Consider the following 24,664-nt stretch of genomic DNA (forward strand, 5'->3'; position numbering starts at 1 on the left):
GCTCATCTCCAGTGCTGGTTAGATCCTTTCCTACCTGCAGTTCTCAGCAGCAAGTGCTCATCTGTGCCTGTGGAGGTGAGAGGGCCCCTAGGCTTTGGGAGCCACAAAGGCCACTGCCTGGCTGAGTGGTAGTGTTCAGGCCTGTAGGCCTGGAGGGGTCCACAGCTTCCTTGGGAGGCAAGTTCTGGCTTCTGCCCTCCAGGATCCTTGGGCACCGAAGCCATGAGAGTGACTCTAAAGTCTGCAGAGGAGGAGTCCAGCTCCTTACCTGGGTGACCAGGTCCACCACTGGGCAGAAAAGATCACTGTGGCCAGGCTCTTGTACTCTGACTTCTCAGACTAAGAGATGCCACCGCAGCTGTCCAACCCTCCAGGAGATTGCAAAGTCTGCACACTTCCTTGGCAAGAGGGTATGTCCCTGCCCTGCTGCAAAGGTCATCAGGGACATTATTGGAGAGCTGGATCCTAACTACTAGAGGGGCATGGGACTGAGTGGGGAAATTTTCCCAAACCAGGAACCTACCCAGAGCGTGGGTACCCAGCCCACAGATGAATTCAGAGTTTAAGCACAGCCAACCCTGGTCAGCAGTCCCTGAACCTCTAGTTGTATGTTTTAATGATGAAAATAGAATATAAACATTAATAACACCCTCATCCTTAAGATGAATAAGCTCTAACTTGATATTCAAAGGAAAAAATAACTTTAGAGAAGTTCAATTCCATAGAATTTATCTGAGCAAGCAGAAATACAAAAATCAACAACTGGAATGACTGGATTCTCTGAAAGCCCTCACAATCACAAAATGTCCATGGCACTAATGTGTGCAGTGCCATGTGGCAGTATTTATGAACTAAAAAGTGAGGCACAAAATCCTTTCCTTGCTTACAACAATAGTACTACTCTGCATTGGCCAAGTTCAGCTGCTGTACTTGCCTGAGCCAAGGCTATTCAAGAAACGAGGCTGTCAGTCAGTCAAACTACTAAATTGTATTGCAGTTTTCAAAAGGACTCAGTTTGAGTCCCTACATAGGTTTGCCACTGATGTCTGCCTGGACAGCTGGACCCTTGGAGACTCTACTGCTGCACAGTCTGAACAGCCAAGCCTGAGCCTTGCTTGCAGTGCCTCTGGGCCCCACTGCAAACCTACTGGAGGACCTGCCAGAGAGCGCACCAAATGCATAAACTGTGGCTCCATCTAGACACTACTTGGTGGTAGGAGGGAACTGGCCCCTACCTGTGCAAAGCCTGCAGCCTCTACACTAAGATGAATGACCTCAGTCTGCCCCGCATCAAGCAGCAGAAGCACGCGCCTTCATCTTGGTGGCTAGGACTATCCCATGACAACTGGCACACCACCATCATGACCTTATGCTGCAGAAACGCTGAAGGCAAACCTGCGTGCAATGCCTGTGGACTCTATCAGAAACTCCATGCAGTGCCTCAACCTCTTCCTACAAAAAAACAGGGAATTCAAACCAGAAAACCAAAACCTAAAAACAATGAAGTCAAAGACTTGTTCTCCTAACAGCAATAATTTGGTTCTTGTGACTCCAACTTCTCTATCTTCTAACTCAGAGGATTACAGCAGAACTACTTCCCCTCCAACAGTTCCAATAGCCTCAGGGACAGGAGCCCCTGTGAGGTCTGCTGCAGGAGAGGGCACCAACCCTGAATATAGCAAGCTCCATTATTCAGGTCAAATGGGCTCCACATAGGCTTCAGTCTGGCCTTGCCAGCTGAAGTCACGTCCTCAGTGGGACAGGATTCCTATTGTGCTCTGGCCCTGGCCTCAGCCCTTGTGACAACGAGGTGGGGAGGGATCTACCCAAGAAGGCCTTGCACCTCTTGTGTCTGAATTTGTCCAGCAGCCCAGACTGTGGGGACCGTGTAGACAGTGCATCCCACCCATGTGTGATTTCCCCAGGAGGCTTGCTAAAGAGAAAAAGAAGATGAAGCTCCTCTAGGAAAGGGCCAGCGTGTGAAAACATGGCCTGCTCCATTGGGCCAGGGACACTTCCAGCCAGTCTGCCACAGGTTGGCTCCTAAACTGCTTGCAGAAACTGGGACTAGGAACAGGGCCAATTGCCTGCTAAGGAAAATGCAGAGATTCTTTCCAATAAAGTTCTATGTGAATTGCCCCAAATCATGTGTTTCTTCTGATCAATTATTTTGATCAATCAATATTGGTTATTCCAGAATTTCTGCACACCTCTTCCACATGCATATTTCACAAGCATTCGTGGAGAAGATCATTGGAGGCTGTTTGGCACAGTCTTGAAGACTCAGTGAGTTCCTGGCTCTCTTGTCAAAATATTGTTCAGTTTGCAAGACTGAGTAGTGACTCCAACAGACTCTGCGACTGATGTTTCTCAAAGGTCATCTTACCTGACTAGTCTGAGGTCAGCTGGAATTTGTGCATAGGTAGCAAGCAAGATATTATTCTTCCATGCATATATTTTTTTTTAAATAAGTGAAATTTCCATTGCAGCAATCAGAGTTAAATCATTTGCAGAAGGTGGGACAACATTTTTATAATGAACGTAAAAATTTACCTTAATGTTACTTTAAATAATTTAAAAGAATAATATGAACTTAAACCTTCTTATTCTTCTTTACATTTATTTTGCATTTCTATATTCCTGATTGTTTAAGAGAACTATTTCAAGAAAAATCTTTTTTCAGAAAATTTTGCTTTTGTCCATTTGTTAAGAATTTTTAAACAAGAATTCCAACATATGCCCTTTCTTTTACTGTGGAATATGTACTGGAAAAATAGCAACAGAACTTTACCACCTAGTGAACAACACTTGTAAATATTCTAAGCATCTATGAATGCTCTGATGAAGTCTGTATAGTCTGCTAACCCACAGGCTGGTTAACATTAATTTTTTTAAAAATGCAGTGTCATATGGAAACCTATTTTGATAGAATTTTTAAAATAAAAGGATATTGTTTTTTTCTGTAGAAAATGATATAAATTTTTTTATTGTGGTCCCTTATTTATTTATTTATTTATTTATTTATTTGTTACTGTGACCCAAATCCCTAACAAGAACATCCATTGTAGAAGGAGAAAAGATATTTTCACAATATCAGAGGTTTCAGTCCATGATCAGTTGGCACCATTGCTTTGGGCCAGAGCAGAGGCAGAATATCATGGTGAAAGCCCATGACAGAGGAAAACTACCCTGTCCCATGGCAGCAGGAATGCAGAGAGACAGAGCAAGCTCCCAGGGAGAAAATGTAACCCACAAGGGCGGGCGCCCACGACCTCCTTCCTGCTGACTCACATCACCTGCTGGCAGTTACCACCAAATACCTAGTCCTCTCAAATCATCCACTCAAAATCATCAAGATTTGGAGATCTGGGGTTATGGCTCAGTGGTTGTGCACTTGCCTGGCATGTGTGAGGCACTGGGTTCGAATCTCAGCACCACATATAATAAAAATAAATATCTATCAACAATTAAAAAAATTAATAAATAAAATTAATAAATAAAAGTATTTAAAAAACTCAGGATTTGTTAGGTCAACTGTTAGGCCAGAGCACTCACAATCTAATCACTTCACTGTGAGCATTTCTGCATTGTCACCCGTGAGCTTTGGGGGACAACTCACACCCAAAGCATAACACATTTTAATTACCAAACAGAAAGTAGTTTTTGCTCAGTGTCTACGTAGGTTGATCATCACCAGATCATTGATGATGTAATTCTGTCTACCTTGTGGCCTGGTGAAACTCCTTTCCAGTATTCCCATGGAAGTTCCATCAGACCCACCCAGCACACCAACACACTAGCTAATATCTACACCCAATTAGGTCCCATCACACGTCCCATTTCCAAGGCAGCAGCATCAGGCACCACGACTTACGGAACGCAGGAGTTGTTCCTGTGCCCCCTGGAACCTTTGAAGCACAGCTGCATTTTTGGATGATGCTTCTCTAAATACAAGAGTTGTTTGCTGTTCAAAGCCTCACACTGTTTTTGTCTTAGGGACTGTGGTGCATCTTCATGCCGCAGCGCCCCTTCAACTAATGCTAGAGCAACCCACACTGGAGCCTCCCAAGGCCTTCAGGGCCACAGACAGCAATGAAACAACCAGGTGCTGCATGAAAGGTAATTTTCCAAAGACTTAAGAGCCAAAAAAACCTGTTGGAGGGTGGTGCAACATCAGTAAAAGGCCAATTGAGCACATGGTTGCCTTCTTTCTCCACAAGAGGAGTGTCTAGAGTGGCTTCACATACTCTTACCCTTGGTGTAACTCCAAACCTCTTAAATTCTTCTGCCAATTTGTCTGCATTTGCATTGGCTAGATCCTGTGTAGGAAGGAATCTTCTTTCATACACGTGACATTCATTGGAGAAAAGATAGTTTCTTCAACAAATGATGCTGAGAAAACTGGAAATCCATATGTAGAAAAATAAAATGAAACCCCTATCTCTCACCCTGGTGGAAATTCAACTCAAAGAAGACTTAGGCACTAGAACAGAGACCCTGGGTCTAGTAGAAGAAAAAGTAGTCCCATGTTGGCCGAGGAACTGACTTCCTTAACAAGACTCCTAATGCACAAGAAGTAAAATCCAGAATCAATAAATGGGATATATTCAAACTAAACTGTCTCCTCAGTAAAGAAAACAATCCATAATGTGAAGATAGAGCCTACAGAATGGGATGAAATCTTTACCACATGCACCTCAGATAGAGAATTTCCAGAATATATAAAGAACTCAAAAAACTCAACACCAAAAAAACAAATAACTCAATTAATAAATGGGCTAAGGAACAGAACAGACACTTAACTAAGAAGATATACAATCAACCAACAAATATATGAAAAAATGTTTAACACCTCTAGTGGTTATAAAAATGCAAGTCAAAACTACTCTAATATTTTATCTCACTCCATTCAGAATGACAATTATCAAGAATACAAGCAGTATTAAATGTTGATGAGGCTGTGGGAGAAAAGGTACAGTCATACATTGCCCGTGGCCTTGCAGATTGGTGCAAACATTATAGAAAGTGGTATTGAGATTCCTCAGAAAACTGGGAATGAAACCACCATTTGACCCAGCTACCCCACTCTTAGGTTTATACTCAAAGCACTTAATATCAGCAGACTACAGTAATGTAATCACATCAAAGTTTATCAATATTTATCAATTCACAATAGATAAACTATTTAACAAACCTAGGTTCCCTTCAACAGATGAATGGATAAGAACATGAGGCATGTGCACACAATGAAATATTACTCAGCTTTAAAGAAGAATGAAATTATGGCTTATGATTTCATGACCAGTATGATTCTACATCACATACAAACCAAAGAATGAGAGGCTATACTCCATGTATGAGTCATGTGTCAAAATGCATTCCATTCTCATGCGTAACTAATTAGAAAAAATTAGAAAAAGTAAAACAAAGAAAAAAACTGACTATTTATATTATTTGATTCTCAGTCACAAAAGGGGAAAAAAGGAAGATAAGTAACCACAATCCTGATCTTCCACATGAGTACTGCATTGAAATGAATAGGTATTGGACTTGGTTGAATGTGGCACATGTGCAAAAAGTGATATATATCTTGACACACCACGTCCTTCAATCCTCAGATTGAGAAATGTGTCCCAAGTCCTAGGAGGCTTCACAGCAGCTGAGGGATTCCAGGACTGGGATGTGTCCCACTCGTCCTTGAAGCCATACTGTCCCTGCTTGAGGCCAGGACTGCTTGCCCACAGGGCTGCAAATCTGGGTGCAGTGGGTGGTCCTGCCTGCATGAGGAGCCTGGGAGACTCTGAAGGCCAGGTTTTCCCAGTCCTTCCACACCTAGTGATTCACTGACCATGGCCCTGATGAGTTGGGGTTGGACAGGCAGAGTGGTTGTCAGTCCCTGCAGAGTAAGAGATTGAACCTCTCTAGTGGCATCTCCATCAGGGACATAGTGGGCAGCCCCCCACCCCAGTCACACACCCTGGCGCCAGCAGCACCTGCAGCCTCTGCGTCTGGATAAAGGAGACACGGAGCCTCATCCTGGCAGCAGGAGGAGCAGCTATGGAGTGGTGATGGATTCCCTGGGAGAGTGTTCTGGGGCTGCTTCAATGAAATACGTGGATTGTCCCATGGGACAATTGTCCAATGGGTTAAAACATAATAAACGCACTGTACAATTCAAAGGCAGCATCTCCATCTCGCCACTCCTCCTGCCCATTGTGGAGTCATGTCAAGTCCCCACTGTTCTTTCTCAATATTTTATGATCATTTGGCTTCCTTGTATCTCCATGTGCTTCTAGAGGGCTTTAAAATTCTTTTTTTTTTTTGTAGTTTGCTGATTTATTTTTAAATTAAGTAATTAATTTTAATTAGGTGTATATGACAGCAGAATGCATTGTGATTTATCGTACACAATTGCAGCACAACTTTTCATTTTTCTGGTTGTACACGATGCACCATTTGTGCATTCATACATGGACCTAGGGTAATGATGTCCATCTCATCCCACCATCTTTCCAGCCTCCATTTCCCCCTTCCCACTCCTCCCTCCCTTTGCCCCATCAAAGTTCCTCCATCCCCCTTCTCCAATTATGGATCAGCATCCACTTATCAGAGAGAACATTCAGCCTTTGATTTGAAATAGCTGCAGAGTCCTGGGCTTTCCTTGGCGGCTTGGCGGCCGAGTGGCCGACCAGCCAGCAGGGGGCGCACTGTCCGCCGCGCTCCCTCCCAGCGCCCGCTTCCGCTAACGGAAGCCTGGACGGCTGGAGGCTGCGGGATGGCGGTGCCGCTCAGGTCCCGCTCTGGTCGCTACCTGCGCTGCCCGGGCACGGCATCCACTGGCCCGGCCTCACGCTCCGCCCGTCGCCGGCAGGTGTGCAGAGCCGGACCGGCCGAGGCCGCCATTTCCGCGGCCTGAGACCCGCAGCCCGCGGCAGCTGAACCAGAACTTCGGGCGCCTCTTTCCCGCTAGGACGCTGCCTGCCCCGCGCGCCAGGGCGGCCGGCGGGCAGGTGTCCTCCGGGAGGAGCCTCTGGGACCCGCGGCGGGCGGGGATGGCGCGCAGCAACCCGAGTCTCTCTTACCTCTGTCCCTGTGGTGCCCGCTGATGGGGACTGGGTGCCGCCTGGGGCGCCCTGGAGCTGGGGAGGGGCGGCGGTTGAGCGCCTGAGGGAACCCGCACCCACCTGTCCGCCGGCGCGGGGTGGGGGCCAGGTGAGTGGTCAGTGAGCATGCGTGGGCTTCAGGTGGTGCAGAGGGAACACCGCGGGCTGTGCCAGTTGTGCCTCCAGGCAGGAGCACCAGAGGATGAACCACAGGCCTTGCTTGGCTGCCTCCTAGCTTTCCCTGAGGATGACCGCTCGCTCTGAAAGCTCCTTTTTCCACTGCTTCCTTTTGTACCTGGGCAAACACTTTGTCATGAGCCATGCTCTGTGATTTGTGTTTCTAAGTTTGATTATTCACTTTCTATAGATCAATTATGAATCTCTCCAATTAGGACTTTAATGTTTTTCTCAAAACTCAGTTTTTGTTTTTGACCTACAAGCAACCAAAAACTTAGCCTTTAATGCATTCCTTTTTCTTCATGAAATCAGCTAAGAAATATGTATGGAACACCCACTGTGTGCATTGTGCTGGGCACTGTACTGGACACCCTCCATGCATATTTGATTAAGGCATAGGCTTTTGCATCACATGTCCTTTCAGTTTGGTGGAAAAGAGAAGAGAATCAATTGCTCATTATCTTTCTTGCTTGGCATGATCTCAGCCAATACTCTCAAATTTCACTTTTGTTCAAGGATTCTGATTCTTGCAAGAACATTTTAATTTCTTTGGGGAGTTCATTTAGTATCTGAAATTTTGTGTGTATTTCATGCTGCCTTTCTATAATATGCCTTTACTGGCTTTTTAAAGTGCACATATGTAACTTTTCTGGAGACAAAAATGAGGCCTTTACCTATAATGGGGGTCCTGTTTGGTTTTTAACACAGTATGCAGTGTGGTTACTGCTGAAGCTGAAAACCTGGTATTCTTTCTCAGTAGTGGTAATGTTCTTCTGGCAATTGCCATACTAGGCCTTTCACATTCTTGGAGTATATTGGAACTTTATGAATATAGAAATGTTTAACAGGCTTCTGACTTTATCCCATGTAACACTTGAATTGAGAGTCTCTTGTTTTCTTTGTATATACTCATACCCCAAATTCACAACTTAATTTTGAAGTTTATCTTTCATTTGATGAACTTTTCCCCCTCACAAAGATTCCAAGTTTTTCTCAACTCATGAAGCCGATGATACATAAACAACTGTAAAGAGAACCACAAACTGAGATGTGTTTCTTTGCTATCTTCATCTAGACACAGTTATGTCTGTCTCCTATCCTACCCCACCTTGGCCTTATGATAAAAATTCATAACCCAGCAGAATTACAAAGTGTTAAGTCCACAAATAATTGCCAAGTCCTGTTCAAAGTCATTCTTTCTCACCTGCCTTTACCTGTGCTTTGATTTTGAATAGCTTGTGCTGTTTTGGAGCCTTCATTTCTTAAAAGTTAAAATGGACTGGTAGAGAATAAATACAGCACAGGAGGAGTGATTTCAGTGACTTAGTCACAAACCAACACAAAATATTTTAATGAGTGAATGGGATTCAATTGTCATTTTGTAAATGATCATCTTTCTTCCTTTTCTGGTAGGGTTTTTAGACCCTGAGGAGGAATTGGAGCTGATCCACATTATGGGAATGGAAACCACCGAACCTGAGCCAGACAGTGCAGTGCAGCCTGCCTCTTGCTCTGATGACCTTTCATGCCAAATGAGACTCTGAGAAGATCACTCCATTGAAGACTGTTCTAAGAAAAAGCAGGATCAGAAGAGACTGGGAACTCAAAGAGGTCTTGAGACCAATGTTAAACACTTTGCTAGAATCTGGATCAGTTCATGGGGATTTTAGATCTAGAGACGAGAGTGGTGATGAGAGCAGTTTAGTTTCCATGAACCTATGGAAATGAAACCTCTGGAAATTAATCCATCATGTCCAACAGAAGAAAATGATGTATCTGTCCTGATTCCTGTGGGGGACCAACTACCAGAAGCCCATCTTTCCACTGATGTTCCAGAAAAAACGGTTCCAATCCAAATCACAGCTTTCCACCAGAAACCACGGGTGAGACAGTGGTCCATTCGACCGCAGGGCACTTCCAGACTGAACTTTTTAAAAAATTTATTTATTTGTTCTAATTAGTCATACATGAGGGCATAATTCATTTTGATTCATAGTACACAAATGGAGCACAACTTTTTATTTCTCTGGTTGTACACAAAGTAGAGTCACATCATTCGTGTCTTCCTATATGTATATCTAGGGTAATGATGTCCATCTCATTCCACCATCTTTCCTACCCCCATGGCCCTCCCTTTCCATCCCTCCCCTTTGCCCTATCCAAAGTTCATCCATTCCTCCCTTGCCCCCTCCCCCATTATGGATCAGTATCTACTTATCAGAGAAAATATTCACATTCAGTTTCAAGTGATATTCCTACTAGCCCCGACTGCATATACATTGTAATGGATTGATTATATTCCAGGGATTTTTCAAGACAACAGATTTGGACATTTGGACATCAGTGATAAATTGAGTACTGAGCTCTTCCAGGACAAAAGTGAGGAGGCTTCCCTTGACCTAGTGTTTGAGCTGGTAAGTCAGCTACAGTGTCACACTCACAAAGAGAATGGAATTGAAATTTGCATGGAGTTTCTGCAAGGCACTTGTATTTATGGCAGGAATTATTATTCATGCTTAGAGCACTGTATATTGTTTTTCCTATTTCAAGAAAATTTACCATTTGTAAAAGAAACCAACTTCCCATTTAAAATTGTCTGTTAACTATGAAAGCTGTATACTTGAGTCATTTGTATATCTCTTCATACTGTAGTGGTCTTTCCTTTGTTATTGACTGATACAGTACCCTGATTACAAGGTTATTTTGTACTTGTCTTAATACATTAGTATAATAACAACTGCTTAAAAATAAAATAAAATACAAGTACCATATGACATACATGTATCTTGTACATTGATGATTACTGTAATCAAGCTAATTAACATATCCACCCACTCACATGTGTGTGTGTGTGTGTCTGTGTGTGTTTGTGTTTGTGTGTGTGTGTAGTGAGAACACTTTCAAGCAGAACAATTAAAAAATTTTTTTAGTTGTAGTTGGACACAATACCTTTCTTTTATTTATTTTTGTGTGGTGCTAAGGATTGAACCCAGGACCTCACATGTGCCAAGCAAGTGCTCTGCAACTGAGCCATAACCCCAGCTCACAGAGCAGCAAATTTAAGCATACAACAGAGTGTTATTCACTGTGGGGACCCAGTTGTAGGACAGATGTCCAGAATTGGCTCATGCTGCATCACTGAAGTTTTGTACTCTTTGGGTAAACCCCGAGCTCCTGGGAACCACCATCCTGCTCTCTGCTTTTACAGAGCAACTGGTTTTGATTCCACACTTCATTGAGGTCATAGAGCACGACCTTCTACATTTGCTTTTTTCACTTAGAATAATGTCTCCTAAAGCTCATTAGGGTTTCAAATAACAAGATTTCCTGCATTTTGAAGGCAGAATATTGTTCTGGGTGTCAAATGGTTGACATGTTTTTGTATGTGGACATAATCTTAAAACACCAGTTAAGAAAATTAACGAGATTTTTTTCAGAAGTGATTTATGAAACATTACTTTTATTTGTTTTAGTACCAGGAATTGAACTCATGGGGGGTTAACACTGAGCCATATCCCAGCGCTTTTTGTTTGTTTGTTTGTTTGTTTGTTTTCAAAGTTTGAGACAGAGTCTTGTAAACTTGTTTAAGGCCTTGCTAAATTGCTGAGACTGGATTTGAACTTGCAATTCTCCTGCTTCAACCTCCCAAGCTCTGGAAAGTAGTATAGAAATCCCTCAGAAATCTTGCAATGAAACAAGCATTTGAACTAGTTATCCCACTCTTTGGCATATACCCAAAGTACTTAAAATTGGCATACCATAAGGATGCACCCACATCAATATTTTCTGCACCTTAATTCACAATAGCTAAGCTCTGGAACCAACCTAGGTGACATTCAATAGATGAATGGAAAAAAATACACACACATACACATACATACACACAAACATACACACACACAGCAATATTACTCAGCCATAAAGGATGAAATTATGACATTTGCTGGTAAGCAGATGGAACTGGAGATGGAGACTATCATGCTAAATGAAATAAGCCAATCCCAAAAAACAAAGATTGAATGTTCTCTGATATGTGGTTGCCAATGCACAACAAAGGGGTGGGGAGGGAAGAATAGACGTTCATTGCATAAGACAAACGGGAATGAAGGGAAGGGAAAAGGGATGAGAAAAGGAAAGATAGTAGAATGAACCAGATGTAACTTTCCTATGTTCACGTATGGATTCATGGCCAGTGTAAATCCTCATCATGTACAGTCAAAATATGGGGAGTTATACTCCATGTACCTATAATGTGTCAAAATGCATTCCACTGGCATGTATAACTAAAAAGAACATAAAACATTTAAAATCCATCTGCCAGAGGCTTTACCGGGGCCTATTCTGGATCACAGGGTGGGCAGTACATGGAACAGTGGTGTCAGAATGGCCCAATGAGCGCAGGAGGAATTGTGTGGTCCATGACAGGAGGGTGGGTCTGTGCACATAGTCAGTTGCCTGCCTGCTGGACCCCATTTTGCACTGTTGCAGTGGTCAAGCAGAGTCTTCTGGGCAACCAAGACACCTGCAGGGACCGAATGAGGGGGTGACAGAAGCAGCATTGGGTGGTGGGGTGGGACATGGTTTCCACAGATAATCTTACTTCCAATAGTCCCAAAGGTGTGGACAAGTGTCCCAGCAAGGATGCAGGGTGGTGGCAGCTGCCACATCTAAGCCCTGTCAAGGTTCCACAGGATGGTAGCAGCTGGCTACCTGGTTGTGTGACAGGGTGTTGGCCGCTGTAAGTCCAGCATGTGGACCACTGTACCCGACAGGAGAAGATGGGGAGCGTGTTGTGGCAGTGACAAACAGACACCTGTCTCTTTGTTTTCCGCCTTTCCAGAGGGAATGGGGTGTGTGCCCTCTGATCCTTAGCCTGCCTTCTCCATTTCCTGATCCCAAGGTGGAAGCAATATGGGTCTTTGCAGTGCAGGGTCCAGCAGAGGTCACAGCTGGGTGTGGTCACAGTGATGCAATAGGCAGCAGGGACAGCAGACTACCATGCACCATGGGGCACCTAGAAGAGCATGTCCCTACACTGGTCCACAGTGGAAGCAGCCAATGTGAGTGTCAAAGTCAGAATTGTGCCTTTTCCGCTGTTTCTTAATTAGAAAACACAAGGATGTTGGACTTGCTTTATGTTTGGATATGGAGTGACCAGGAGAGAACAGCAAACACAAAACCATCAATTGCAAAATGAAACACACCTATCCCACTCCTCGAGTTATGCCTGAATGACTTAATGTGACACAGCCACATTAATGTTTATAGCAGCTCAACTCACAATAGCTAAACTATGGAAGAAACCTAGGTGCCCTTTAGCAGATGAAATGGAAAAGAAAACGTGGTATATATACACAATGGACTATTACTCAGTCATAAAAAAGAACAAAGTTATGACATTGGCAAAATAAGCTAATCCCAAAGAACCAGAGGCTGAATGTTTTCTCTGATTTGTGGATGCTAATTCACAAAAACGGGGGAGGGTGCCTAAGGAAGAATAGAAGGGCTTTGGATTAGGCAAAGGGAGGGGAGGTGGCATGGGAGTAGGAGGGATAGTAGAGTGAATCAGACATTATGAGCTTATGTGCATATATGATTACATGACCAGTGTAATTCTACAACACGTACAGCTGGAAGAATGAGAAGTTATACTCCACTTAGGTATGATGTATCCAAATACCATCTACTGTCATATAAAACTAATCGACTCTGGATGGGTACAGTCATGTCCAATAGAACCGTGGAGAGATTTTTGGAGCCAAGTGGAATGACTGCCTAAGTAACCCAGAGGAAAGCAGCCTGAGAATGACCCTCTGGAGGGTGAGAATAACTGTGCGGTGGGTGTGGGAGAAGAAGCAGCGCAGAGTCAGGAGGAGCCTGAGCTCAGACCAAGTGGGGGTGGGGGTCTCTTCACCCTGGAGCCTTCCTTTGACCAACCGCCTTGGCCCAAGTCCTTTCTGCGTCACAGGTTCCATCCACACGTCACAAAGGCTAAACTCCAGTTCAGCCTTTGGTCCAAGGAGGAGCTGGCTTCTCAGCCAAGCTGCTCTGTGCTGACCAGCGTTGGACTAGTGTGGACTTGTGCCTGGTGACGAGCCCCCGTGCCCTCCATGGGCAGTCTTCTCACCAAGTGCGGCCGCAGGCTGCGCCGCAGGGCCCTGGTGGCCCACCAAACTCCCCTGCGCCTCGCCCGCGAGGCTCCCTCTCCTCACAGGGCCCACCCGGCTGCACCTGCCGCTCCTCCCAGCCCTGCCAGCAGGCGCTTCCTCCAGGATCCCCGACCTCCACCTCGGGGGCCTCCTGCTGCTGGCAGGGACAGAGGCCCGCTCCTCTGTCGGGGGATCCTGCTGCCCGCGTCCTGGGGGCCGTTCCCCAAAAAGCCGGTGCTATCGCGGAACAACTCCCGGATGTTCGGCCCCTGGACAGCAGTAAGGGTCCCCCCTCCTGGGCGCTGGCCACTCCTCCTGCCTCCAGTTCCTCAGCTCATCCACCAAGCTGAGGGGCCCATGACAGCTGCTCGCTGCCCTCTTGGTGCGGCTAAGGAAGCCCAGCTCAGGGCCCAGGAACATCCAGAAAACAGCAAGACCCATCAGGAGGAGGAGCAGGAGGAGGAGGAGGAGAAGGAGGAGGAGGGGGACGAGGAGAAGCTGAAGGAAGAGAAAGAAGAGAAGCTGGAGGAGGAGAAGGACGAGGAGGAAGAGGAGAAGGAGGAGGAGGAGGAGGAGGAGGAGGAGGAGGAGGAGGAGGAGAAGCTGAAGGAGGAGAAAGAAGAGAAGCTGGAGGAGGAGAAGGACAAGGAGGAAGAGGAGAAGGAGGAGGAGGAGGAGGAGGAGAAGCTGAAGGAGGAGGAGAAGGACGAGGAGGAGGAGGAGAAGCTGAAGGAGGAGGAGAAGGACCAGGAGGAGAAGAAGACGGAGGAGGTCACTCGGGGAGACCTCAGTGCCCTGGAGGCCAGTTCTAGGCCCCCAGAGGGAAATAGTGTTCTCGAGAGGCCCCCCGTGTCGCCCAAGAAGTGGATCTGCCTGTCTGCCTCCCCATCCATCCAGGGAGAGCAGGGCCTGAAGCCCACCTGTGCTCTATCCCAGGGTTGGCCCTCACTAACTGCTGCTTCCAGGAGGCCGCATAAAAGAAAGCTGCTCATGCCAGTGGCCCTGCCATCACTGATTGCCTGGCATCAGGATGGGCTGCCCCCACCTGCAAAGCGGCCACTTTTATGTTCAAAAGGCACCCTGAGGAGGGTTCAGAGTGCCAGAAGTAAGCACGTGAAGCCTGAGACACAGGTCGCCCAGGGCGGAAGAGAGGCTCTGGAGGACTGCACCACCACTGTCCATTCATCCTCCCCACCTGCAGGCCCTACCTGGAATGCAGGCCCCCTCCCCCCACCCACTGACCCCTCCCCCATCCCAATGGAATTCGAGCCTGCTGGGCCCCTGAACCTACCCATCCCTCCACCTTCCCCCTCATCTAATATTCCACTGCCTCTTCCCAGGAAACCTCCTTCTCCCTTCAGCCCCAGTCCCCATGTTGGAATTACCCCTAATGTGTTTCACCTTCCCACACCTCCTACCCAGGTCCCTTTCCCCTCCAATCCTACCTCTTCCAGAATGGAATCCCCAACCCCCATGTGCATAGATCCTCCTCCTCCTCCTCCTCCTCCTCCTCCTCCTTCTCCTTTTCCTCTTCCTCCCCCTCCCCCTCCTTCTCCTTGTCCTCCTCCTCCTCCTCTTCCATTTCCTTCTCCTCTTCCTTCATTTTTTTCTCCTGCTCCTCCTCCCCCTCCTCCTCCTCCCCCTCCTCCTTCTCCTCGTCCTACTCCCTCTCTTCCTCCTCATTCCCCTTCTCCTTTTCCTCCTCCTCCTCCTCCTCCTCCTCCTCCTCCTCCTCCTCCTTCTCCTCCTCCTCCTTTTCCCTCTCCCCCTTCTCCATTTCCACTTCCTCCTGTTCCTATTCCTCTTCCTCCTCCTCCCCTTCCTGCTCCTCCTCCTAGTGTTCCCTCTGCTTTGGCTGCTCCTCCTGTTGCTCCTCTTCCTCCTCCTCCTCATTCCTTCCCAAGACCCACTCCTGTCCCTTCCACCCCAAACCCCAATACCCAGGGCCAGCACTCCACTAGGAGTGTCCCTCCCACCCTAATAGCCATGTCATCGGCTCACCTCTCCCAGAATCCCACTGTGCTGCCTGAGGACATGGCCATGGACACCACTCCCCCTTCCATGGCAGTCATTTTGTCCTCTCGTGCATCCAGTGACAGCAATGTCCATGGCCATAGGCAGCACAGGCAGCCAGCAAAGGGACCAGTCCTCCCCAGCCCTGCTGCTCCTCTACCTCCTCCTCCTCATTCCTTCCCAAGACCCACTCCTGTCCCTTCCACCCCAAACCCCAATACCCAGGGCCAGCACTCCACTAGGAGTGTCCCTCCCACCCTAATAGCCATGTCATCGGCTCACCTCTCCCAGAATCCCGCTGTGCTGCCTGAGGACACGGCCATGGACACCACTCCCCCTTCCATGGCGGTCATTTTGTCCTCTCGTGCATCCAGTGACAGCAATGTCCATGGCCATAGGCAGCACAGGCAGCCAGCAAAGGGACCAGTCCTCCCCAGCCCCCCAACCCTTCAGTTCTCCCAACCCAACCCCAATCTCTCCCATTCCATTGTCCCACCACCCGCCCCTCAGCCTGCTTCTAGGAACCCTGCTGGACAGCAAAGAGCCTCTCTTCCCAATGCCCCCACTGTTACCACGCTGCCAGTGCAGGACCACTCACCGGCCTCCACCCTGGCACAGAGGGCATCAGCACCACCAACCTCCCAGGCTGCCAGTGAAGAGCCCATGGATACGACCCCTCCTTCGAAGGCTGTCAAGTTCTAGTCACCTCCTGCCTGCCAAGTTCTTACACTGACTCAATTTGGTAAGCAGGGCAGACACGTCGACAGCTATTTCTATATTGTAGGCCTGGTGCCACATATTTGCGATTTGTTGGCTTTTCACATAATTGCTGAAGACATAATCACCAATGAAGCAGTGCATATGTGTACGTGCACACACACACACTCACACACACACATACACAGAAATGCCACAGTCTTTGTCTCTAAGTTTCAGAAGTAGGCACACTTGAAAATTTTCTGAAACTATAAAGGAGACTAAAGAGATGTGATAAGTGTATGAACTGTGGGAGCCTGGACTTCAATCAAGCATGGAGGATGACAACAGGACAACTAAGAAATTGGGCTATAGACTAGAGGAAAGTGTTGTGTCAATGTTAGTTTCCTGAATGTAGGAATTTTCCAGGGTTATGGGAGAGAATGTGCTGTCCTGGACAAGTCACAGCAGAGTAAAGGCATTAAGTGCACAGGGGTAGGAGACACAAATACTTCTCAAACTGTTCAGAAAGGTTGAATTAGGGAAAGAGGCAAGATAAAGTACATGTGGCAAAATGTGAAAAGTCTGTGACTCCTCCTAGACATTCCAAAGAACTCTCATGGAGAGACAGGAAATAAAGTTTGTCCAGGCAGTTTCAGTGGTCTTCCCTCCCCCACTAGGAAGAAAAGTTTGGCATTCATTTGCAAACACACTTCAATATTTCACATGTATAGATGAATCTTTCAACTATTATAATATAGACCTGTCTCCCTCATTAATGATGTGTTAAAAATCTGTAAAAGCTGTTTGCTCAACAAGATGAGTTCAACAAGATTGATTAGATCAATTAGGAAAGAATTCCCATATGGAATTCTCTTAACAGTATTTCTAAAGTTTGAAAATCCTACAGAGTAAAAAATATCTAAAATTACTATAAAGAGTAAATAACAATGGATTGGAACTGATGTAACAATGACTGCAGGTTGTGTTTACATAGAAAAACACAACTGGGCTTTACAGGAGGAAATGTGAGCAGGCCAGAAACAGGGCAGCAATGAAGTTACGTAAGTTGTCAAGAGTTTGATAGCACCATGACGTTGATCATAAAACTGTTCCATGATGTGTGTCCTCATGAGAACCCTGAGGTGCCCGTTTCCATGACTCTGTACACTATGCTTTGCTTTGCTTCACGTTCTCTATATTGAAGAAGCTGGAGTAGAGCAGCTTTCTATTTCTCAAAAAGATTAAATTTAATCTCAATTAAAGGAAGACCTTTCTAACATATGGGACATGAGTAGTCACATTGGGTCTGGCCTTGTGATCCTCAGGTGGCGTATTTGTCATCAAATATAGCAGTTGACCTTGTGGGGAGGATCAGTCTTCAGGGTCAGTACCAAGCAGCAGAGAACTCAGCCCATCACAGGTTGAAAGCAGAGCACTGCAGCACCAAGGGAATGAGGTTCTTGACTCAGATAACCATTGGTGAATTAGGCTAAGGCTTGCTGAATATTTGTTGGTACTTGCCCTCAGCTAGCTTTGAACTATGAATAGATATATCTGAGCAGCTGGCTCCGACAGAGGGCAAGATGGAAGCACCCAATAGAGAATACTATGAACCAATGTTCTATTCCCTGGAAGTGTCTTTCTTACTCTGAATTTTCTACTCCTTCCCATTTGCAGGCCCCAAGTCTTTGGCCATAGGACTGAAGTCACCACCAGGACTGGCCCATCAGGAAACTCAAACTTCCCCAAAGAAACAGAGCATTCAAGGAGGAGAGGTGTCCCATATGGAGACCACCCAAGTGGAGGAAGGGGAAAAGAAAATCAGACACACTGGCGTGAGAACTGGTCCACACTGTTTATTTTTTGCATTAGCTTCAACCAAAGGAGGAACGGTAGTTTTATTGTCCCAGTGAGACCCTCGATATCATTCATTGTCTTCTGAAGAGACTACTGGTCACTGCGGAATAGAAGAAAAGATACTCATGCTCCAATTCCATTCCACTGTAAAGTGCACAAAAAGAGTACTACCACATGAAAAATTCATGTGTCAGGAAAAAGAATTCTTGAAAGAATGATCACAATTTTTATTAGATGTTTTGGCCATGAGTCATTTATTCCCTTTATGATTTTTTTTTTTTTATTTCTGGGGAACTAAAGCAGAACTTGCAAATGAGAAAAGTTAACATTCTTCACTTTTAATAAAATATGGGTGTGTTTTATAAACTAATTCATAGATCTTACATCTTATTAGCTTCATCTCTTTAATTCCAGTCTGACAACAAGAATAACTGCTCCATAAACTTAAGATAATACTACTAAACTGAATAAAAAACAGATTAATAATAAGATTTCATCAGTTCATCTGTCAAATCAATACTTAGGAATTAATTGTGGATTGTAAATTTCATTTTAGTTTATTTAGTACTATATATTTGGGTGCTTCCCTATGATTTTGACCTAAATATATAAGGAAATCATATTTTTAGATTGCTATAATAAAATCTGTCAAAGTTATGTTTATTTTTATGGTAATGTCTTTCTCTTCCATTTCAAAGTGTGAGGGAAAAGAAATTTATCTGTTCAAATTCTATTTTATGTTTTGTGGCAAAATGTGAAAAGTCTGTGACTCCTCCTAGACATTCCAAATAACTGTCATAGGCCAGAAATAACGTTTGTCCAGGCAATTTCAGTCTTTTTCCCTCCCCCATTAGTAAGAAAATTTTGCATTCATTTGCAAATACACTGATTTTAATATTTTACATGTGTCTATGAATATTTCAACTTTTATAATACAGATCTCTCTCTCTCATTAATGATGTGTTAAAATCTTAAAAAGGTGTTTGCTCAACAAGATTGGTCAACAAGATTTGTTAGATCAATAAGAAAGGCCATATTCGGATTCTCTTAAGAGTCTTATGACATTTCCAAAGTTTAAAAATCCTACAGAATAAAAAACATCTAAATTTAGTATAAATAATAAATAACTGTGGATTCGAACTAATGTAAGAATGAATGAAAGTAGAATTGGGCTTTACAGGAGGAAATGTGACCAGTCCAGAAACAGGGCAGCAATGAAGTTACGTAAGTTGTCAAGAGTTTGATAGCACCATGACGTTGATCATAAAACTGTTCCATGATGCGTGCCCTAATGAGAACCCTGAGGTGCCCGTTTCCATGACTCTGTACACTATGCTCTGCTTTGCTTCACATTCTCTACGTTGAAGAACCTGGAGTAGAGCAGCTTTCTATTTCTCAATAACATTCCATTTAATTTCAATTGGAGGAAGACCTTTCTAACATGTGGGACATGAGTAGTCACATTGGGTTTGGCCTTCTGATCCTCAGGTGTTGTGTTTGTTATCAAATATAGCAGTTGTCCTTGGAGAGGATCAGTCTTCAGGGTCAGTACCAAGCAGCAGAGAACTCAGCCCATCACAGGTTGAAAGTAGAGCACTGCAGCACCTAGGGAATAAGGATGCTGCTCTTTTACATCCACTCTCCAACAGTTTTCATTTTCAATCAGAGTACTTAAGTAGGATTGATTGTTCTTCCAATGGTAATGTCCAGTTCTTTGTTCTCTCAAGAGCAATGCGTACCAATTGTAGCATAAAATATTTTGCTTAGAGTTTTTCTATTACATTGAGCCTTTATAGTGTCATACACTCTGTGCAAAACATCACATCATTTCATGTAAATTTCACAATTCTCTGAACTAGACATTATGAGTCCCATTTTACATGTTCATAAAATGAGCTTTACGGAGAAAAGCTTCTTTACTTTTCTTCCAAAGACACTCAGTGGTAAGAAAGAGCAGAGGTGATTACAAATCTGATTCCAAATCCATAATGATTAACCTGTATACTCAACAAACTTTACAACATGGACTTGCTGAAAAGAGGCTTATAAACTGCTTTATGAAGAGTTTGTAATTAGGCATTCAAAATATGCTACCATCCATTCAGTAACCATGTGTGCCAAATGTCTTGTAGGACCATGACAATGAAATAACTTGTTGAAATTAATCATGGAATAAATATAGAGCAAAAAATGCAAAGAAGAGATATTTTCACCGATTATTTAAAATTAGTATGAAAAGTACATTTTAAAAGGAACTAACAAACTGTAATAATATTCAAAATGCAATATTTGAGTCCTATTTGTTCTTAGCAAAAAACTAAATCAACACTGTTTCCAAATCCTACGACTTCTCTGAGAATAAATTTAAATTTATTATTGTGAATGTTATTCAAACCATAGCTCCATTAGGTGTCAGATATTTCAAAATATCTGATTTCCTCTTAAACACTAACCCTGTGCCTTCCATTTCTGATTTCATCTTCAGCATTAACCCTGTCCCTTCATTTAAAGGAAGTTCAGTGAAGTTCAATGCCCCCCAAATTACTGAAAAATATCAAATTCAATTTTTTTAAAGGTCTGAAAAAAACAAGAGTTTAATAAGATGCCGACCTTGGTTTCTGTCCCTCTCATCATTTCCTTGAAGGATCTTAACTCAGCTAACCATTTTTAATTAGGCAAAGGTTTGTTGAATTTTGTTGATACTTGCCCTGAACTAGCTTTGAACTATGAATAAATATACCTGAGCAGCTAGCTATGACAGAGGGCAAGATGGAAGCCCCCAACAGAGAATACTATGAACCAATGTTCTTTTTCCTGGAAGTGTCTTACTCTGATTTTTCTACTCCTTCTCATTTGCAGGCCCCACCTCCTTTGCCATAGGACTGAACTCACCACCTGGACTGGCCCATCAGGGAACTCAAACTTCCCCAAAGTACCAAAGGATTCAAGGTGGAGACTTGTTTCATATGGGGACCACCCAAGTCCTGCAGTGGCTGACTGCTGTGAAAGAGAAGTGTCTCTCCATCTGACATCAAGAACTAAACAAGCCAGGTGTATATGCCAAATGTCTTCTTTGATATAAGGAGGGCAACAAAGAACAGAACAGGGAGGAAGAGCATGAGAAGAAGACCACCATTAAATAGGGATGAGAGGGGGGAGGGAAAGGGGGAGAGAAGGGAAATTGCATGGAAATGGAAGGAGACCCTCATTGTTATACAAAATTACATATAAGAGGAAGTGAGGGGAAAGGGAAAAAAAACAAGGAAGAGAAATGAGTTACAGTAGATGGGTTGGAGAGAGAAGATGGGAGGGGAGGGAAGTGGGGATAGTAGAGGATAGGAAAGGCAACCAATATAATCCCTTGGTGCATGGATGGCAAGTGCTCATAAATGGAGTGACCATGGTTCTGGAAGATGATACTTTCAGTACAGGCTGCCATCCTGCTTCATGAGCACCAAGTGAAAATGCCGTTGCCTAGTCTGTGCACATTTGGGGAGGAAAGGGAGTTTTGTATTGTCATTCTCTAAATGAATACATTACCTTGCCAAATTGTCTGACCACCTTGTTTACTTTTGACCAAGGACTCATGAAACTAATGATGTAGAAAAGAATCCTTTGGTAGCTGCTACTATCCCTATATTCCTTGTGATGATACACCTCATATGCATACTATGTGGCTTTCACCTGCAGTGTCTTAGGCATATCTGTTCTTGAACAATATATCTGGTGCTGCAGAAAGGGAAACAATGAGACTGTTAATGCCCTGGGGTGCAGCTCAGTGGTAGAGCACCTGCCTGCCTTGCACAAGGCCCAGGTTTCAGTTCCCAGCCCCATGAAATAGAATGTTATTCTTATTGTAGACTAAGAACTTGAAAATATATTTTCAAAGAGTAGATGGAAGTCTGATCAGGGCCAATCACTCACCCCTGCCCACCCCAACTTCCTTCTTCAACTGTGCCTATTCTTCAACTGTGGACTGTGTCATATGTATATACTTTTTTTTCCCCCAGGGCTGGGGATGGAACCCAAGACCTCGAGCATGCTAGGCAAGCACTCTGTCACTGAGCTACATCCCCTGCCCTGTACGTACTTTTATTATCAAGCATTCTCCACATCTGCGCTACCTAATTCTAGGAAATACTTTTCATTTCGTTGCTTCACATGAGCTCAGAGAGTCTTTCAAGAATAACCAAAACTTAAGTTTCAATAGGTGAGGGCTTGGTAGACTTGGGCATATAATTCTTGAAGTCTCCAAGGAAACATCAGTTCCCAACTCTTTGCAGACATGGGATCATTCTGCAGTCCCACTTCTTGCCTGAAGACCATAAACAGGAACATGGTTCCTAAGCTATAGAACTCAATGTGGTTCTGTTACAAAACACAGAGACTTGATTGGCCTTTGTCTTGGCACAGTAACTCCAAGCTTGGAAGAAATACACCACAAGAAGACATTAGATCTTGCAGCATTATTTCATCTCATTTGTACATTTTCTCTGTGATTTTGCAATCTTAGAGCATATGAATAAGAGGTGGTAAAAGTCAGGGTTATAGATTTCCTGCTGGCATTGTTACAGATTATGAAAATGGAAAAAAAATAGAGGCTCATACAATATGGCCTAGAATGGCAACATTTTCAAAAATACCATACTTTAAACATTTCTGTCAGGCCCCAAAGGAAAATTGTTTAATATGGTTTGGGTTTCAATTTGAGATGTCACATTGATGGACTGATATGGGTGGGAGGTTTGGGACTGAGGGTTATTTTGTTATTTACTAATAAATGAGATTACTTCATCACAAAAATATATCACAGCATTTCATTTTAATATTTGGCTTAGAAAAAAATTGGTGCTTCCCAACAGATGACAAAGTCCAATTTCTCATGCTATTGTAAAGATGTTTGTTTTTTTTTTTCATTTGTTTTCAGACAGAAAGGAGACTCTTCTGAGCTGCTCCCCACATAGAATCTGAGTTGCTTTTTGTTTCCATATGGAGTATTGTTTTCCTCTTGGTGACATATGCAATGTTCAAGTGAATTGGCTACTGAGACATGAAGTGATTCATGAGGTCCCCTGAACCATTTGCTCTGAGGACACATCATGTCCTCCTGCAGATCCAGAAAGTGCCCAGAAATCCACAAAAAATATGCTGAAACCAAGCAGCTTCATTATAAATGGCACTACCTAGTCACCAAGCTGTGTCATCTCTTGCCATTTAAAATGAACAGATGTTATTTTTGCTCTGAACTGGATTACAAAACATCTAATTTTTTTTAGCTCTTTTTTGCCAGTTAAAATCACATGAACAACAATACCTGAGCTACTTGCCAGAATGCCAGAAATATTTGTTCTCAAAATCAAGCATGTAAGGATCTCAGAAGGTGAAGGATTTAGTCTGGCAGCATTGAAAGAATGGACTGGAAGGAGGGCCAGAGTTTCAAGGTGTTGGTCACTAAGAACCAACCTGTTGTGGCCACTCTGCTTAGTCAGGGTGGGCCTGCAGTTAGAGAAGGCAGCTGTAAAAGGGTAATGGAGGTGTCGTAGTTTCTGAGTGACAGATCACTATATATATATTTTTTACCCAGGTAACTCCCTGCTCCTGAATTCTGCCATGCAACCAGACCTGACAGTGAGCCGAACATACAGTGGTCCCATCTGTCTACAGGACCTGCTGGACAAGGAACTCCTGACACAGTCCTCCCTCTTCAACCCTTTGTCGGACATCAAAGTCAAAGTGCAGAGCTCAATCATGGTTTCTCTGGGAGTGTCTGAGAGAGCCGAGTGCCACTGCAAGAATCACTCTGGGACATTTCCCCATGGAAACAATCGCAGCTTTAGTACAATGCATCACCCGAAATAAAATGCCATACATCCAAAATCTGGCATCACTCCCCACAAGGACAGAACTGAGGACAACTGGTGTCTTTGGCCATTTAGGAGGGCACTTAGTAATGCCAAATACAGGTGGGTGGTAAGTGTGTGCCTGTGTACTTTCCAGAGTTTGTTTAAATACTTCATATAATTATATCCTGTCAAAGTCATTTTAGGATGTTTATCATCCCTTTGTCAGAACAGAAATGCCACCACTCTACCGGTCTATTGGATTTACACAGCACACCAGGACCAAGGCTAAGATTAGGCTTTGTGGTTGATATCTCAGAAAGTTTTAAATGCCTGTTACAGTTGGTAGCCATATTAATTGAAACTGTCTAGGTAGTCCCCTGGGTTTAAGCCCCTTTGAAATATGTTACCTAGGGCATGATCAGGTAGCCCCCAAATCATTCTTTGGCATGACCACAACAAGTACCATGTTTATAGCTTTGCATGGCTTATATGCAAGTAGATAATTTCATGCAATGACAGTCTCATTTCATCAGTAAATGACCTAATAAACACACTCAGTATTCATAGACCTTGCTAAGGGTGTTCCTTCATGATGAGCGATGATGAATAGTCATTGCAAAGCTGCTCCTTTGAATTACCACTTCAGTTACTGGGCTGTGTTGTAAGCACAATTAAGTTCCAAGTATTTTCTTTCTTTCTTTGGGTTGGAAGAGAGGAGATTTTCTTGATGTTTTGCAGGACATATAAGGTGCCCAGCTCGGCTCACTTTTAAAATGACGTCCTAACTGTGGATTAGTTTTTGGAGTGGCAGCCTGGGACTTAA

At 44.1% G+C, this 24,664-nt stretch overlaps 1 protein-coding gene and 2 long non-coding RNA genes across 3 annotated transcripts in view; 2 read left to right on the forward strand and 1 right to left on the reverse strand.

Annotated features, from left to right (window-relative positions):
* Chrna6 (cholinergic receptor nicotinic alpha 6 subunit) overlaps positions 1-24,664 on the reverse strand; it is a 186,228-nt gene that overhangs the window by 156,675 nt on the left and 4,889 nt on the right. The window lies entirely within an intron of this gene.
* LOC144370476 (uncharacterized) lies at positions 6,600-10,054 on the forward strand. Its single transcript, XR_013430456.1, has 2 exons — positions 6,600-7,212; positions 8,694-10,054. It is a non-coding gene; the product is annotated as an uncharacterized LOC144370476 (long non-coding RNA).
* Positions 17,821-24,409, forward strand: LOC144370479 (uncharacterized). Its single transcript, XR_013430457.1, has 3 exons — positions 17,821-17,976; positions 20,858-21,049; positions 23,583-24,409. It is a non-coding gene; the product is annotated as an uncharacterized LOC144370479 (long non-coding RNA).

The sequence above is a fragment of the Ictidomys tridecemlineatus genome, chromosome 14 (assembly GCF_052094955.1).
Source record: "Ictidomys tridecemlineatus isolate mIctTri1 chromosome 14, mIctTri1.hap1, whole genome shotgun sequence".
NCBI classification, from domain to species: domain Eukaryota; kingdom Metazoa; phylum Chordata; class Mammalia; order Rodentia; family Sciuridae; genus Ictidomys; species Ictidomys tridecemlineatus.